The sequence below is a fragment of the Lissotriton helveticus genome, chromosome 9 (assembly GCF_964261635.1).
Source record: "Lissotriton helveticus chromosome 9, aLisHel1.1, whole genome shotgun sequence".
Classification (NCBI taxonomy): Eukaryota; Metazoa; Chordata; class Amphibia; order Caudata; family Salamandridae; genus Lissotriton; species Lissotriton helveticus.
In genome coordinates, this window is record NC_136070.1 from 788,734,870 (window position 1) to 788,744,838 (window position 9,969).

The following is a 9,969-nucleotide window of genomic DNA, read 5'->3' on the forward strand; positions in this document are numbered from 1 at the left end:
CAAGAGATCTAGAGGTTTATTGTCTACTAAAACTTCAATGATAGGATCTACACAATCTTTAGTTTCATCCTTCACAACCACCACCAGATCTGATAATGAGCTCACCACCTCCCCATCACTTTCATCTTCCTGTGTTTCTTCCCTATAAACAGAATTCACAGTATTCTTTGAATTACAAACTTTTGCAAAATGTCCTTGTTTGCTACACTTATGGCTAGATGCATTCCTAGCTGGACACATTTTTGCATTAGGAAAATGTTCAGCAAACCCACACTTTGTACACACATTTCTTTGTTTGTTTTTGTTTTGAAAAGGTTTGATACTTTTGAGTCAGAATTCCCTTTATATTCTACTTTAAACGGCACCTTTACCTGAGTTTTTGTGTTTTTCTGACTAGCTGACTCTTTTACCACATTAACTAAAGAATCCTTTTCAGGTTTCAATTCTTTTTTAGCTTTCTGTGAAATTTCAATACTTTTTACAATGGATATAGTCTCATCCAATGATGGATTTTTAAGTGTCAATAACCTCTCTTGAACTTTCCCAGAATTAGTATGAACAACAATTTGATCCCTTATTAACTGTTCAGTAAATTGTTCAAATTCACATTCCGACGCTAAAATTCTTAAAGCTGCAACATAGGTAATTATACTTTCACTTTCCTCTTGTTTTCTAGTAAAAAAACGTATGTCTTGCGACCACCAAACTACTCTCAACATCGAATTGTTTTGTAAACTGCTAACTGTCTTTTGATACTCATCTAATTCATCCCCATTCTCACCTAACTGCGTTGCAGGTAAATGTTCTAACACAGCTTGCCCTTCGAAACCAAGATTATGTTCAAGAATAAAACATTTCCTTTGCGCACTAAATCTGCTGCCACCAATTGCTCCTGAATACTTTTCAAAGGCTCTAAACCATACTTTCCATTTCACAGGAGAATCACCTGGGAGCTGCAAAAATGGAGGTGGAGCTTGTACATTCTGCATATTTTCAAGTAAAAATATTAAGTTGTAAATATGTAGCGGTTTAAACTTACTGTTTGTTAATGAAGAGTATAATGATAAAATGAATTAAATATCAGTATAATTTTTACACTTGTACAACAGTATTACGTATAAACATGAACGATAGCATAGCCAGTTATGAACACAAAATTACACTTTGCCTGCAGAAATGATAATGTGCCACTAGACCATTAGATGGCACTGTTACCAAAGAAATGTAACATTCAAGCTTGTCTTAAATAGCTTCGTTGCTGATTTGAAAGTTCCAAAAGATGTCACGCTGTCAATAATAATAGTTATCAATACGTTTTACCACTTAGATGGAGTAGACTTTTATTCTTCCAAGTTGACTTTTATTCTTCCAATGTAGGTTGAAATTTGGCCCATGAAGAAAAATAAGTAATATTTCAGTAACTAACAGTGCAACGAAAACGTGTGACACTGACGAATTATATGCTCCGTGTTTACTTCACTCAGCGTTGTTCAGACTTCAACGAAGCAAAAGGAAAAACGTGTGATGTATGACGTTGACAAATTACATGCTCCGTGTTTGAATCACTCAACGTCGATTAGACTGTAGCCAAGCAACAGGAGAAAGCCTGTGACGTTAACCAGTTACGTCTTACGTGTTCTGTTCCCGCGCCGATACCTGCTGAAAGTTCCACGACGTCACCATTTGACGAAGAACAGAGGCATGAACTGATCTACGCTTGGCAAAAAACCGTTGGGCAGCAAAAAGACAAGTAGGTGATCAAATAATGAAAACAGCTCAAAAACACGATGTAAATCTGGCGCTTTCAGTATGAAACAGATAACTGTAATTTAAAAAATCGGAAATATTATCTGCAGTGTCAGAATAAATTCTCCAAGTAATATTACCAAGATGTCCTTTACTACTAGCTGCCATAAAACAAAATTGCGAGGATGTTCCTTTTTTTTTAAAAAGAAAAATGAGGTTACTCAGTTTATTTCGATTTTTCCAGGTATTAAATTCAATGATGATAGTCTGAGTTTTTCCTAAATGAGTGAAAGCGAATCGAAGCCAAAAATATATGAACCTTGACTGTTTTAAAACATATGACAGTCACAGCTTTTGATAGACGCGGACCTATTCAAAGCAGACACTGAAATCTGGGGCCCAATGTTGGTTCAACTTTTTAATGCAGCTCTATCTGGGGGCTTAAAAGAATCTTGGTTTAAATCCATCATCGTCCCAATTTACAAGAAGGGGGATAGAAACAGCTGTGCCTGTTATAGGCCAATCTCCCTTCTTGATTCATCAATAAAAATTCTGGGACGTATAGTGTTGGCAAGACTCCAAAGCTGGGCGGAGGAAAATGAAATTATGAGCGACCTGCAATTTGGTTTTCAAAAAGGGATTGGCACAATCGAGCAAGGCTTAAATTTAATGCTATTGCAGCATAAATATACAAGGATAAAATCAGAACACCTGTATCTTACTTTTGTAGATCTTTCATCTGCGTTCGACTGCGTATCACACACCAAATTGTGGGCAATAATGAAAGGATTGGGTGTGGACAACATTATAATCTGTTTTTTGAGGGACCTCTATAGAGGAGCCACAGCTTCTGTTCGCTACGGTAGGGGGGGCGAATGCTCCAGACAATTCAGCGTGGGCCGGGGAGTGCGACAAGGTTGCGTTCTAGCACCTTTTTTATTTCTTCTTTACATTAATGGGCTTGAGCAGCACCTGCTGCAGGAGTGCGGAGATATGCCCAGGGTGGGGAGGAGGGCAATCCCTGCACTCATGTACGCAGATGACGCTGTACTCATGGCGCGTACCCCCCGGGCTCTACAAAAATTAGTAGTTAGCTTTGAGAATTTTATGCTGAATTTAGACTTACGAGTAAACTGTAGCAAAACTTTTACTATGAACTGTGGCCCTAAACTAGGTAAACCCATGAAGCGGATGTTTTTAAACAATGTCCCGTTAGATAATACCCCAACCTTTTCTTATTTGGGTATTTTATTCCATGAGCTAGGTTCTTGGACAAGTGCCATTAAGGCTAGAACCCTTTTATTCATGAAAACGATCATGGCTTTAAACAATTTTGTTAGAAAACTGGGCACGAAGCCGATAAAAGAAATGCTAACCATATACAGAGCAACATGTATATCTGTTGCCATCTATGGTTCAGGCTTGTGGGGATATGCAAATGTCGATCCAATCCAGGTGGTGGAAAATAAATTTCTGAGGGAAGTCCTTGCTGTCCCACAATGTGCAGCAACTTTCAACTGTCATGCAGAACTGGGCCAACCTTACATAACAGACATTATTAAAATTCAACCTATCCTACTGTGGCACAGGGTATGGACCACAAATGAATGTGTTATGAATCGGGCCTTGTTACAGGACATCCTCAGTTTGGATCACGTGCATAGAGTGGAATGGTTGGGATATGTAAAGTGTTTCTTGTCTGAGATCGGATGCTACTCTTATTATTTGGATCCATCTTCATTGGGTAGCATTCCTAGGAAGACACTAAAAACCCTCTGCCTGGACCATCTTGAGGCTAAGAGGAAGAGAACTGAAACCTCGAAACAATCGGTACATTCCCATCTTCCTACTCTCTGTGAGATTAATTCTGTACAGCCATATTTATCCCTGCCCATGTCAAACTACGATCGTTTTCTTTTAACTCGTTTTAGATTTTGTATGTTTTTTAGACTGGTGTCCTTCCCTAGTATGAACTCATGGAATCGTATGTTGCCCACTTGTCCATGTGATGGTTCGTCAATTCAATCAGATATCCACATTTTATTTTTCTGCAGACTCTATGGTGCCTATCGCAGAAAAATTATCATCCCTTTTTTAAAAGAAATGAATTTAACCAGATGCCGCCCAGCTTTTTTAGAGTTACAGAGATTGGATATGGTTTTAACTGTAACTGTGGTTTGAAATTTTTTAAAGAGTGTTTTTAAATCACGAAAACAAATGATAACTGAAATGGTTTAAATTTTACTTCATTGTGTAACCGACTATTTGATCCCCCTCCTTGCATTACTAAAATTATGAGCTGTATTTGTTGTAATTAATGTAATCTGTTTGTATGTTTGTTACTTTTATGGTTATATGTTTTAACCGAATAAAGTTCTTTGAACTGAACTGAACTGATAGACGCTAAGATCCTTGATCCCATTAGCGTAAGAATAAACAGAGCTTTTGATACACGCTGAGATCCTTGATCCCATCAGCGCAGGAGTTGAATATTAATCAAGTTTTCTTCCAATTCGACTCCAAGGACAGATGTAAAGCTTGAACACACGTGGGTTGAGTGACTAATAGCCAGACCTCGTCGCCAATTTGAAGTGAGCCCACACAACCACAAATGGTAGGACAGATGTTATTTATTAGCCATTAGTCACAAGAGCTCCCAGGAACTGACAAGACAGGGATACAGAGAACAGTATTCAAAGCCCAACATTCTGTATCCATAGGAATGGACATGACATGGTACTGTTCTAATATAATATAAACATAGAAGATGGAAACTAGATTACTACACATGTTTCTTTCAGAGACTGATTTTTCTTTAAAGCTTTTTAAAATCATGCATAATATACATACTCTTAGTAAAATATTTTGTTGCTTGAACCTGTGGGGGGCACAGATCAAATGACCAGAAAACAAGAGAGCATGTTCGAAATATATGGGCACATTTTGTGTATATAATAATTTAAATAGAGGCTAAACTGATCTGGTAAAAGACGCTGCTAAGTTTAACTAGATGGAAACATAATATTTGTTAAGCTCTAAAGCGTTAAACTTTGTTATGGTATGTGTCTTTGTAAAGTGCACTATCGCCCGCAAGGATATCTTGGTGCTGTCGTTAAATAACCACCCATTTGTATACACTCTTAAACAGAAAATGATGTAAGTCCGTTGGTTTTGAGTTTCGGCCAGCCATCCTTCAGTATTTTCATGAGGTCCATTGTAGGAAAAATACATTTCTACATGTTACCGCAAGGTCTGCTTGAGCACTGATTAATGACATAGTTTAAATGTGCTTGTACCTTTGCTTCTTGCTATGTAGGGGAGTACTTAACCAGGGCAGGAACCAATATTTTTTTTTTTTTAAAACAGCATGTTCGGAATGATTAAAGACTGTTATTGCCTACCCTACGTGTGTTAAATAACGGGGTATGTTTTAGAAAGATAGATTAAGTAATGGACCCTTCCACATGATTAAACAAGCATTTGCAATGCAATAGGTCTCGCATTTACGCACGTTTGAGCTATTGACATTGCAAATAACAATGCCTTTTATTTTTGTTTTCGTTTTTAAAACATAAATAAAAGGGCATTGTCACTTACAATGCCAATAGCTTAAACTCGTGTAACTGCAAGACCTATTGCATTGCATTGCATATGCTTGTTTTAAATGTTATACTGTTCGATTTTTTGACTCTGTATGTTTACCCATACCCTCCTGGCTGCATAATCTGTAAAGCGCTCTGATACCCTCAGTGGTCATATTCGCGCTATATAAAACTTTGTAAATAAATAAAACTAGACAATTCTAAGTATAAATCAAACGACAGACTAGCATAGAGTCTGCACAGTTAAAAAGGCAGGGAAAGTATTGATAGTCAACGTCATAAGATTTATGTGTGTAGCTTGAGGTCCACAACAGTATTCTACTGCATCTAACACACGGACGGTCAAAGATGGTGTATTCCTGCACACGAGTGCTGCCTCCCTGAAAACCATTTATGACCAGAACAGCAGAGCTAAATATGTGTATCCATGTAGTTGCTGCTTGAATTTAAAAAAAAAGTTTGCTGGTATAGATTGATGGAAAAATATATTCTACATTAAGTATCACGTCCTTTCATTTTGCTTGTTATTTTAAGATTATGAATTGATGAAAAAGTGCACCAATAACCTCCACTGCTATGATGAGGATGGATGGTTTGATTTTAAATACCAGGGTTAAAAACATATTTTAAACTGTAAGGAACAGGTCTTTTACTGTTGAAGTAGCAAGACTGAAATACAATAGCTGCTTTCTATCACGAGTAGGTTACATCCTATCGAGAAAGCATGGGTTCATGATTTGCTACCATTGCACAGTGGCAGACTCCTGTCTTGGGCCTGACATACAAGGATTGAAAGGTATTCCATAGTATCAAGTATTTTATATAGCGTAACGCAGTGCTAAATTTGTAAAATACAAAGTACCAGGGTCCTTGCCAGGAGGCCAAAGCAGCTTGCATTGCCCCTGTCAGCACTGTTAATAACTGTACCAGCACAACTACTAACCATCTCACTCCTAAAAGTCTGACAGTACAGACTATTCCAGCCTACTAAAAGCTACAGGAATGGCTCAAATAGCAGGTATTTGATTCTTAATGTATATTAAATAATTAAATAACTGTTGTTGGGCTCATTTCAAAACAGCACCCCCATGTGGCCGACTGTCATAAGAGCTGGTGTTGACTATTCAGTGCCGGTAAGGTAGAGAGCACCGGAAACCACCGGCACAAATTAAGCACTGGTGGAAAGAAGGACGAATAGAACGTAACACTGTGACAAAGGGAGAAAGAGGGGATGAAAGGAGCCTGCATTAGTGAAATAAAGAGACAAAGTATTGGGTGGCAAAAGAAAGAGGCATGACGTGGAATCAGGACTAGGCAGTCTTATTACTCAGCAACTGGGCATCCGGCAACAATCACACCCTTCGTCACCTATTCCACCTTCGTATTTGCCTTCTCCATACTTGGAAATTTCAGATTTCCAATATTTCCATCTACATGAATGCATGTGTGCTTGAACAGTTTTGAATTTAAACCATCAGTGGAGGAAGGTCTGTTTGGTGTCATCTTAAATAAACACGGGCAAAGCTAATAGGCATTGCCTTAGGGATCTATTGGCTTTGTCAAAGGTTTTTAGCCATGCTGTACAGCATCCCTGAAGCAGAGCAGAATGGCTAAAGAAGAATAAACAAGCATTGGTACATAGAACATACGACTACAAGCACCATGTGCAGACCTGGCTATTGGCAATGTGGTTTCTAACAAGGCCCAATGCCGCAACACAACTCGTTTCTCCAGTACTATACAGAAGCGCTAATGGAGACGCACAGCACCAAAATCTAAAAATGCACACAAAATAAATAAATAAATCAATAAATAGATGAAACAAATAAATAAATAAAATGTTGCAGGCTTCTCCGCACAAGTCAGGGTGCCATGTCCCTGAAGCCCTAACCTTGAGGGTTGGGCTTAAAAATATAAATTTAAGAAATGAATTAAAAAATATAATGCCATCAAAAACTAAACGTTAGGCAACACCGATGTGCTAACGCTCTCAATTTACAGCTGAAATTAAAAACATATTTCAAATGAGGAAAAGTGTGTCAAGGTGATATGTTCCGTAAAGGCTCTTGTCACACACTACAATAAAAGGTATTGTTTCAGTTAGCCTAAATATGAGGCTGGTAAAGAAACAACAACAAAAAGCAGAAAAATTCAGGCATGATTAAACAAGCTTTGTCACTCGAATAACTCTCATTGAAAACTTAAGGATGGGTCATACCAATTGTCTGCTATATGGCCTTTCAAACTCTACATATTTTAAGGTCTAGTCTCAATATAGACACCAATCCGTTCTTAAATGCGACAGAAAATAAACTGCTGTTTTGCACAGTTGTACTGCTAATGTGCAAAAAGTGCACAGAGAATTTCACAAGGACGACAAACCAGAACACTGTCAAACTAAAACTCGCTTGCAAATTACTTTTTAAACATGCAAGACTGGCTTATTTAATACTATTTTTCTACGTAAAATCTTACAGAATACAATTTGTGCTCTTACCAAATGTACTGTGGTCTTCCTCTGGAAAAAATCTCGAATGCATAGACCCCCGGCCCGCGCTAAGTGTCTGCATATGGTCACCAGAAATAGACGCGGAGCGCGCAGCCAAGCTTCACCCGCTTGTAAATTGAATTTGGCAATCTTTCATGATTAGAGTGTCAGCCACCGGGCCCGCTCCAGGCCCCTCCCAGACTTCTGCGGCCCCTGTGACCTGGCACACGCCGGCCCCACAACAGAGGCCACTCCAAGGCCACACAACGCTGAGCACAGCCATATGCTTGTAGGGTCTGGGGTCCTAGACTGTCATATTTCAGTAACCGGGACATTCGGACAATGATGCTTATGGACCTCCAGGGAGCATATAAGCTGGCCCGGCCCATTCATGGTCTCATCACAAAGGGTGTAAAGTTCTGGAACTGGAAGCTTTTACCCGAGACCAAACCCGGCGCTCACAATGCATTTCTTTGTTTAAAAGTAACAATTTTGGGGCAGGGGATGAAAGTGCAACGGAGAAAACTGAAATAATGGCGCTCGCAAGCCCAATGTGCGCCCCCATGTCGTGCTAAAAAGGAAACACTGATTAATGTCCCTCGGAGTCGGTCAAGTATATATGTTTGAGTGACGAATTTGGGAAAATGTAATAGAAGTTTATTTAAAAAGAACTAAGCAAACTTGAACGCACCAAAAGAATGTCTCAATGCTTGCTTCATAATGTAAGAATTGGTGCGAGCATTGGATCTGCTATAAACACGACTTCGATTTGTGAAAGCGCTCTGTCAACAGAAAATTTCTGGGCACTAGAAGTAAAGGGAAGGTTAGGAAGGAAGAGCCGCAGTTTCACAGAAGAGCACGGAAGACCCCCTGCGTGCCTTGGAGGGCAGCATTGCCGATTTGGAAAATTAGAATTTGAAACAATTAACCTAATGAGCATCGCTCTTCCCAACTGTTAGTCATTAATGCCAGAGGCGCTGTGCCCCCACCCCCGCAAGTCAGCAACTAAAGCCCATTCATTGTATGGCAACAAAGAGATAGCACATCTTTAACCTTTGACTCCAGGAGCATTCAAGACAGTACTGCTGCTAGTTAATCACAAATGCAAAACAAGCCGATGTGGGTAAGGAAAGTGAAAGCGCGAGACGCATGTAATCACAGGAACACACACGCATTTCTTACGCACTGAGCATGCGTGCGGCCAACTTTGACTGGGGCATGGAGCGCGCGGCAGTGTCCAGGGCTCCCGTGAGCTGAGGGAGCCCCGCGTGTTGTAGCCCGTGTGATGGAGGCATGGAGCCCTCCCGCAGAGAGAAGTCCGAAGGGAGCCCACCCCGCCTTTGTGAATGCTGCTGCGGGGCTCCTGTGAGCATGACGGAGCCCTGCGTGTGACCACAAAATAGGCACCCCTGCCACGAGGAGACCAGCCAGGGAGCAGCGCAGAGCCCCCACAAGAGCGTGTGGAGCGTGAGTGAGCATTAAAAAATACAATGCTATTGCAGGAGGCTGACTTGCCTCGGAAGTGGGACAGGCGATGTGCACAGCGCGTGGCTGTACGTGCGCGTACACCTGCTCAAATCGCCAAAGGCTCTGCACGTGCCCATCTCCTGTACCACTTCAGAGGCAAGTCCACAACAAAAAGCCTCGCTGGCGACAGCGCTTCGCGCTGCGTATGCCAGGCTCGACCTAAAAATGGCTAGTTCGGGCTATCTTCTGGAGCTACACTGGTTACCTGGTTACCCAAGCTTGACCAGTTGCCAAAAGTGAAACAGAAAACTGGCAGTGCACAGAATGCAGATGACGTATTGCAGTGCCCAGGATAACTGGTACAGAATGTGGAAATTGAGGGGGAAAAAACACCTTTAAGCTACATCATCATCTTCCTTTTTAGGTCCGGCCTAACAGTGCACATGTGCAGTCTATTGAAAGACATATAGTTATCTTACTGTGGATTTAGAGCCCACCCATTGCTTTCCATTTGTAGGCTTGATTTTCACTCATCATTTTCTTGCTTCATATTAGTTAGCCGCATGGGCTTTCCTTCTTTTTCTTGTGTTTTTCCTTCCCCTGGAGCATGGTCACATTACAATGTCCTTCCACTGCTTTCTTTTTCAGGCGCTACATTTTTAGTTT